Source organism: Bison bison, unplaced genomic scaffold (assembly GCF_000754665.1).
Source record: "Bison bison bison isolate TAMUID 2011002044 unplaced genomic scaffold, Bison_UMD1.0 scf7180017864061, whole genome shotgun sequence".
Taxonomy (NCBI): Eukaryota; Metazoa; Chordata; class Mammalia; order Artiodactyla; family Bovidae; genus Bison; species Bison bison.
In genome coordinates this window covers 6453511-6463197 of record NW_011494633.1, presented here as the reverse complement: position 1 = coordinate 6463197, position 9687 = coordinate 6453511, and positions in this window count along the sequence as shown.

Below are 9687 nucleotides of genomic sequence, written 5' to 3'. Positions count from 1 at the left end.
GCCCACCAGGCTCCCCAGTCCCTGGGATTCTCCAGGCAAGAACACTGGAGTGGGTTGCCATTTGGATCCCACCAAAAAAAGATACCCCACCTCCAAGGGCAAAGGAGAAGCTGCAACAGGATGGTAGGAGGGGCACAATCGTGTTTAAAATCAAACCTCATACCCATCAGAGACACTCGAAGGTGCAAACAAAACCCAGGGAAAGGAGCAATGACTCCCCCACAAGAGACTGAGCCAGACATGCCTTTGAGTGTTTGAGTGTCTCCTGTAGAAGAATGAGTCAGCAGTGGCCTGCCATGGGCACAGAGGCTCTGGCAACAGCAGAACTGGGAGGTGCAGTATGTGGCATAAGTCCTCTTGGAGGAGGTCGTAATTAGCCCCACCGTGTGCGTGCCTGCTAAGTCGCTTCAGTCGTGTCCTACTCTTTGTGATTCCATGGACTGCAGCCAGCCAGGCTCCTCTATCCATGGGATTCTCCAGGCAAGAATACTGGAGTGGGTTGCCATTCCCTTCTCCAAGAGATCTTCCTGATGCAGAGGTCGAACATGTGTCACTTAATGTCTCCTGCATTGGCAGGCAGGAGTTTGATTAAATGGACCTAAGTTTGAGTAAAGTCCGGGAGTTGGTGATGGACAGGAAGGCCTGGCGTACTGCAGTCCATGAGGTCACAAAGAGTCAGACACGACTGAGCGACTGAACTGAGCTGAGCATTGCCAGGCAGGTTCTTTACCACTAGTGCCACCTGGGAAGCCCCACAATAAAACTGCTGAGCAGGTGACTCACAAACTGGAGAACAATTATACCAAAGAAATTCTCACACTGTTGTGAAAGTTCTAGGGTGAACAACAGATTTCCCAACCTGGCGATCCAGCAAAGAGACTGCAAACCCCCAGGGAATTTGACTTTGAAGGCCAGTAAGATTTGATTACAGAACTTCCACAGGACTGGGGAAACAGAGACTCTTGAAGGGCACAAACAAAAGCTTGTGAGCATCAGGACCCAGGAGAAAGGAACAGTGACCCCATAAAAGACTGAGCCAGACTTGCCTGTGAGTGTCCTGCAGTCTCCAGCAGAGGCACAGGTTGACGGTGACCTGCCATGGAGCCAGAGGCACTGACTACAATTGTCCTGGGAGCTGCAGCATGTTGGCATAAGTCCTTTTGGAAGAGGATCATTACCCCTACCATAGTTTGGCCTCAGGACTTCCCTGATGGAACAAGGGAAGCAAACAGTAAACAAACAGTAAAGCAGCTGCCTACAATGTGGGAGACCCGGGTTCAATCCCTGGGTCGGGAAGACCTCCTGGAGAAGGAAATGGCAACCCACTCCAGTCCTCTTGCCTGGGATGGAGAAGCCTGGTAGGCTACAGCCCATGGGGTCACAAAGAATCTGATACAATTGAGCGACTTCACTTTCACTTTCAAACTACAGGAAGGGAACACAGCCCCACCCATCAGCAGAAAATTGGATTAAAGATTTACTGAGCATGGCCTGTCCACCAGAGCAAGACCCAGTTTTACCCACAGCCAATCCCTCCCCCCAGAAGCTTCCACAGCCTCTTATCCTCACCCATCAGAGGGGAAACAGACTGAAAACCACTATCCCAGAAGACTAACCATACTGTTCTCATGGATCACAGACTTGTCTAACTCAATGAAACTATGAGACATATCCTGTAGGGCCACCTAAGTCTGATGGGTCATGTTGGAGAGTTCTGACAAAACGTGGTCCATTGGAGAAGGGAATAGCAAATTTCACTTTGCCACTTCAGCATTCTTACCTTGAGAACCCCATGAACAGTATAAAAAGGCAAAAAGATATGACACTGAAAGTCGAACTCCCCAGGTCAGTAGGTACCCAATATGCTACTGGAGAAGAGCAGATAAATGTCTCCGAAAGAATGAAAAGGCTAAGCCAAAGAAGAAACAACACCCAGTTGTGGCTGTGTCTGGTGGTGAAAGTAAAGTCCAATGCTAGAAAGAACAATACTACATAGGAACCTGGAATGTTAGGTCCATGAATCAAGGTAAATTGGAAGTGGTCAAACAGGAGATGGCAAGAGTGAACATCGACATTTTAGGAATCAGTGAACTAAAATGGATGGGAATTTAAATGGAAGAATTTAATTTAGATGACCATTATATATAGTACTGTGGGCAAGAATCCCATAGAAGAAATGGAGTAGACATCATAGTCATAAAAAGAGTCCAAAATGCAGTACTTGGGTGCAATCTCAAAATGACAGAATGATCTCTGTTTATTTCCAAGGCAAACCATTCAGTATAACAGTAATCCAAGTATATGCCCCAACCAGTAATGCTGAAGAAGCTGAAGTTGAACGGTTCTATGAAGACATACAAGATCTTCTAGACTAACACCTCTCAAAAAAGATATCCTTTTCATCATAAGGGATTGGAATGCAAAAGAAGCAAGTCAAGAGATAGTGGGAGTAACAGGCAATTTGGCCTTGGAGTACAAAGGGAAGCGGGGCAAAGGCTAACAGAGTTTTGCCAAGAGAATGCACTCATCATAGCAAAACACCCTCTTCTAACAACACAAGAGACGACTACACATGGACATCACCAGATGATCAATATTGAAATCAAACTGATTATATTCTTTGCAGCAGAAGATGGAAAAGCTCTATACAATCAGCAAAAAAAAAAAAAAGACCAGGGGCTGACTGTGGCTAGGATCATGAATTCCTTATTGAAAAATTCAGATTTAAATTGAAGAAAGTAGGGAAAACCACTAGACCATTCAGGTATGACATAAATAAAATCCCTTATGATTATACAATGGAAATGACAAATAGATTCAAGGGATTAGATCTGATAGACAGAGTCCCTAAAGAACTATGGAAGGTGATTCGTAATATTGCACTAGGTGGTGATAAAAACCATCCACAAGAAAAAGAAATGCAAAAAGGCAAAATAGTTGTCATAGAAGGCCTTACAAATAGCTGAGTAAAGAAGAGAACCAAAAGACAAAGAAGGAAAAGAAAGATATACCCACCTGAATGCAGAGAATAGCAAGAAGAAATAAGTAAGCCTTCCTAAGTGAACAATGCAAAGAAATAGAGGGAAAAAATAGAATGGGAAAGACTAGAGATCTCTTCAAGAATATTAAAGATACCAAGGGAACATTTCATGCAAACATAGGCACAATAAAGGACAGAAATGGTATGGACCTAATAGAAGCAGAAGATATTAAGAGGTGGCAAGAGTACACAGCAGAACTACCCAAAAAACATCTTAATGACCTGGATAACCATGATGATGTGATCACTCACCAAGAGCCAGACATCCTGGAGTGCAAAATCAAGTGGACCTTAGGAAGCATCACTACAAACAAAGCTACTGGAGGAGATGGAATTCCAGTTGAGCTATTTCAAATCCTAAAAGATGATGCTGTGAAAGTGCTTCACTCAATATGCCAGCAAATCTGGAAAACTCAGCAGTGGCCAAAGCACTGGAAAAGGTTAGTTTTCATTCCAATCCCAAAGAAGGGCAATGCCAAACAATGTTCAAACTACTGCAGAATTCACTCATTTCACATGCTAGCCAGGTCATGCTCAAAATCCTCCAAGCTAGTCTTCAATGGTACATGAACCAAGAACTTCCAGATGTTCAAGTTGGATTGAGAAAAGGCAGAGGAACCAAAGATCAAATTGCCAACATCCATTGGATCATAGAAAAAACAAGAGAGTTCCAGAAAAACATTTACTTCTGCTTCATTGACTAGACTGAAGCCTTTGATTACATGGATCACAACAAACTGTGGAAAATTCTGAAAGAAATGGGAATACCAGACCACCTGACCTGCCTACTGAGAAATCTGTATGCAGGTGAAGAAACAACAGTTAGAACTGGACATGGAACAATTGGTTCCAAATTGGGAAAGGAGTATGTCAAGGCTGTATATTGTTACCCTGCTTATTTAAATTATATGCAGAGTACATCTTGTGAGATGCTTGGCTGGAAGGAATACAAGCTAGAATCAAGATTGCCAGGAGAAATATTAAATAACCTCAGATATGCAGATGACACCACCCTTATGGCAGAAAGCAAAGAGGAACCAAAGAACCTCTTGATGAAAGTGAAAGAGGAGAGTGAAAAAGTTGGCTTAAAACTCAACATTCAGAAAACTAAGATCATGGCATCTGGTCCCATCACTTCATGGGAAATAGATGGGGAAACAGTGTAAGACTTTATTTTTTTGGGCTCCAAAATCACTGTAGATGGTGACTACAGCCATGAAATTAAAAGACGCTTACTCCTTGGAAGAAAAGCTATGACCAACTTAGACAGCGTGTTAAAAATCAGAGACGTTACTTTGCTGACAAAGGTCCATCTAATCAAAGCTATGGTTTTTCCAGTAGTCATGTATGGATGTGAGAGTTGGACCATAAAGAAAGCTGAATGCCGAAGAATTGATGCTTTTGAACTGTGGTGTTGGAGAAGACTCTTGAGAGTCCCTTGGACAGCAAGGAGATCCAATCAGTCAATCCTAAAGGAAATCAGTCCTGTCAATATTCATTGACAGGACTGATGCGGAAGTGGAAATTCCCATACTTTGGCCACCTGATTGAAGAACTGGCACTTTAGAAAAGACCCTGATGCTGGGAAAGATTGAAGGCAGGAGGAGAAGGGGATGACAGAGGATGAGATGGTTGGGTGGCATCACTGACTCGATGGACATGAGTTTGAGCAAGCTCCAGGAGTTGGTGATGGACAGGGAAACCTGACATGCTATAGTCCATGGGGTCGCAAAGAGACACGACTGAGTAAGTGAACTGAACTGAACTGAACGGGCCAAATCATCCCACTCCAGGGATGTTACACTTGGGATCAGCAGTCTGAAACTGTTTCTTTTATACGATGAGTGGTCTAACTTGGGAGCCATGTTTTTTTCTACCCACAGAGAAAGCCCTTCCGTGGTGAGTCAATAATGAAGCCAAGCTATTGAACGAAGCAGAGATAAGCGATGGAAGGAACATCCTGACCATGTTCAGATCCCTGTTTCTCACTGTTCTGAAGCCCTGGTACTTTCTGTCCTTGAGTTCTGGGCCACTTTTTATTTTCTTAATGATAGATCCTGCTTTTGACTTCAATGAGTCAAAACTGGATTTCTATCACTTGCAACCCAAAGGGTCTTAACAAAGACTCTGTTAGTCAAGTCTTTTTTTCCCTCAAGTTTTCCCTGCCCTTAAATTTAAAAAAGATATCAAAAATGCTGAAGTAAACTAAGAGCTCTGTGAGAGACAAGCTTGGTTGAACTAATTCAAATCACGAGAAGTTTAGACTGGTGTGCCACTGATGTGAGAATCAAGCATTTTAGGTCTTTCTCTGTGAAAAAACCCATAAATTACTTTTGACAGTGTCAGTAAATCTGACTCCAAATTCAGCCACAATACAATTAAGCTCCTGCCGCCCACATGTACCCCTGGAGGTGCCACTTTCAGCTTCTCAAATTGCAGGTACAAATAGCAGTAGCTCCTTTAATACTTCCAAGTTACAGAAGACTAGCACTGTTAACTCAAACCTCTCCAATTTTCAATAAAGGGCTTAGTGGGCCCCAGATTCAATATATTCTCAGTGAACTATAATGCAGAACCTTCCTGCTACAGTTATATAAAGGGCATAATTAGAGCTATAGCCTAGAGATCAGGTTTTTTGAGCTCTGTATATACAATGAAAAAGAAAGGCACACTCACCCACTTGCTTATTTTTAATGTGATTTTTATAAGTGTTCGTGCTCTAAATAAACTGGTGTTAGAGTTCTAGAAAATTGTATAATGTATTAAGACTGTGGTACCTCAGGCTCAAACATCTTCAATTCTCTCCTCTCTAGAAAACGCTTTTAATTTCTGTTCAAGGACCAAAGTTCTTTGAGGAATGTAGTGACTCTCTCTAGGTCTATTTGTGTCTATCTTTACAGTTGCATGAACTCAGAGAAAGAAATTCAAGAAGGCAGCAACAGCAGAGAGTTGCAAAGGTTGGGAAAACATTCAGAGTTATGCAACTGGTACCATCAGTATCACACTCCTGAATCGAACACACATTGCTAATATGAGATCCAGCAAAAGCAGCCATCCATTATTTCAAAGTATCCTGAGAAAGAATTGCCCTTCTGCAGTTCACAAGATAATCTTGATGTTCCAAGTTTACTCTTTCAAATTTGTGCTTTTTTTTAATAGAGTGTTTCTTCAAAAAACTGTAGGCGATGAAAACAGTTTTAGTTTTCTTATATCACTTTTTCATTTTTAAATCTGAAATTCCTTTTCCTCTCCTAAACTGCAAGATATTTGCAGATGTATCTGTATCCAGATATTCTTCAGTGGATTTCTTTTATACTGGAGTGAAGAGAGATTGGCAGTTGGAGCCAATAGATCAAAGATCAGACCTCAATACTATCCTTTACTAGCTGTGGAGCTTTATTCAAATTAAGTATAATACTTCTCTTAGAATGCTGATGTAGAGGTTAAATGAGGTAGTGTGTATATATGTATTAACCTGTATGTGTGTATACACATACAGGTTAAGATTGTTGTTTAGTCGCTAAGTCACATCCTACTCTTTTGCAACCCCCTGGACTGTAGCCCACCAGGCTCCTCTGTTCATGGGACTTCCCAGGCAAGAATACTAGAGTGGGTTGCCATTTTCTTCTCCAGGGGATCTTCCCGACCCAGAGATAGAACCCACATCTCCTGCATTGGCAGTTGGATTCTTTATCACTGAACCACCTGGATAAATGTTCCTCATTCAGTGTTACAGAAAACATAATAATAAATGAAATTGATTGGGTCACATAAGTGGAAAGGCCAGAAGTAGTTGATTTCAGGGAAAGCTTATTTAAGCATCTCTAATGGTGTCACCAGGGACTCGTTTTTCCTTAGGGCACAAGTTAGCCGTACCCTAAGTCAGGCTCCCCTCTGGTAGCAGGATGGTTGCCAAGAGCTTCTGGGGCTATATCCAGGTTCAATCATGTTTAATAGAAGAGGAGACTCTTCCAGCATCTTCTGCAGGAGACATTTTCTTTTCCAGAAGTCCTAGTCACATCCTGGCTCTTGAGGGGTTACATATTTTCCCCTGAATGCATCTCTTAAGCCAAAGGAGTGACATTTGGGCATCTGCTGAAAACCTTAATCAAATCAGGCAACCAGGTGTAAAATGTTGGATCATTCCCACCCAGACTCCTTGATTGGGAAAGTGAGAAATTATGAGAAAAAAAGGAAGGACCAAAATGGTTGAGGAACCATGACAGTGTGTAAGAATGTGTTTTGAAGAAGGATGCTGAGTAAACTGGGTTGAATTCCATCTCTAGGATTTGTGGAGGAAACAGATACTTCCAAAAGATCAAGGATTGACTGGTACCCTTGCCAATTAGACCTCCAGAACATTCCATAGCATCTTAAATACTTAAGAGATATCACCATCCTTAGTATCTTAAACACTTTAAATGATATTTTATACTAACTTTTCTATATAGTTTAGGGTTTATATATCTGTAAAGCAAATGGTTTAGCTTTGCCTGTTTTTGTATTCTATAGAATTTAAGATGTCATTATTTGATGTCTCACTAAGAAAGAAAAAAAATCTATTAACTAAATCATGACCCAGTGTTAAGAGGTCACCAACTGTAACACAACAAATTTCAGCATTCCTTTAAAAATTAAAAAAAAAAAATCTGTGTCTTAGAAAGGAAAAAATACAATACATGGAATTATCTTGTATGTTACTTTTGTGTTTTTAAGATCAATGTTTTTCATAGCTCAAATTCAGTTAAAGCATGAATATACCAGTTTTTATCCATTATATTACTGATATTTGGGTTGTTATGCTATGCTATGCTAAGTCACTTCAGTCGTGTCCGACTCTGTGCGACTCCATAGACGGCAGCCACCAGGCTCCCCCGTCCCTGGGATTCTCCAGGCAAGAACACTGGAGTGGGTTGCCATTTCCTTCTCCAATGCATGAAAGTGAAAAGTGAAAGTGAAGTCGCTCAGTCGTGTCCAACTCTTAGCGACCCCATGGACTGCAGCCTACCAGGCTCCTCCATCCATGGGATTTTCCAGGCAAAAGTACTGGCGTGGGGTGCCACTGCCTTCTCCAATTTGGATTGTTATCAGTTGACTAATATAAACTGCTGCTATGAACCTTTTTGTTCCTGTCTCCTGGCACACATGGGTATAAGTTTCTCTATATAACCAATAGTGGATTTTTGCTGGATGCAGAACAAGCCAATTTTCTTCTTTCCTAGGTAATGTCAAACTGCTTTCCCAAATGGTTCTTCCTATTTCTACTCTCACCAATAGTATTTGTTGTTGTTCTTTAGTTGCTAAGTCAACTTGTGACTCCATGGACTGTAGCCACTGATACTCTTGCGACCCATGGACTGTAGCCCACCAGGCTCCTTCTGTCCATAGGATTTCCCAGGCAAGAATACTGGAGTGGGTTGCCGAATTTCCTTCTTCAGGGGAATCTTCCTGACCAGGGATGAAACCTGTGTCTCCTGCATTGGCAGACAGGTACTAGACCACTGAGTCACCAGGGAAGCACCACCAGTAGTATAGTGAGTTCCTAATAACTCACATCTTCATCAACACTTGGACTTGTCCCTTTTAAAAAAAATTTTTAACCAATGTTATGAGCCAGTATTATCTTATTGCAGCTCTATAATTTGTACTTCCATTATATTAACCCGGTTGAGCACCTTTTGATTTATTTTATTTTGATTTCATTTGTTCAGGTTTTTTGAAAATTACTTCACAAATATTTTTTACCAATGTGTGACTTGTCTTTTCACTCTCCTTACTGTGTATTCTGATGAACTGAAGCTCATGTTTTAAATGTAGCTGAATCTATGTGTAGGGGAGGCAAAACTTTACTTCTACCCTCTTAAGGTCTCTGACAGGGACTGAGAAGTAAGTTGACACACACAGATTAACAAGGAGAGGCAAACAGATTTTTACATGTGCATGGGAACTTCTCAGCTCAGTTCAGTTCAGTCGCTCAGTTTTGTCCAACTCTTTGCCACCCCATGGACTGCAGCACGCCAGGCTTCCCTGTCCATTACCAACTCCTGGAGTTTACTCAAACTCATGCCCATTGAGTCGCTGATGCCATCCAACCACTTCATCCTGTCGTCCCCTTCTCCTCCAGCCTTCAATCCTTCCCAGCATCAGGGTCTTTCCAATGAGTCAGCTCTTCGCATCAGGTGGCCTAAGAACTGGAGTTTCAGCTTCAACATCAGTCCTTCCAATGAATATTCAGGACTGATTTCCTTGAGGATGGACTGGTTGGATCTCCTTGCAGTCCAAGGGACTCTCAAGAGTCTTCTCCAACACCACAGTTCAAAAGCATCAATTCTTCTGCACTCAGCTTTCTTTATAGTCCAACTCTGACATCCATACATGACCATTGGAAAAACCATAGCCTTGACTAGATGGACCTTTGTTGGCAAAGTAATGTCTCTGCTTTTCAATATGCTATCTAGGTTGGTCATAACTTTTCTTCCAAGGAGTAAGCGTCTTTTAATTTCATGGCTGCAGTCACCATCTGCAGTGATTTTGGAGCCCAAAAAAATAAAGTCTGACACTGTTTCCACTCTTTCCCTATCCATTTCCCATGAAGTGGTGGGACCAGATGCCATGATCTTCGTTTTCTGAATGTTGAGCTTTAAGCC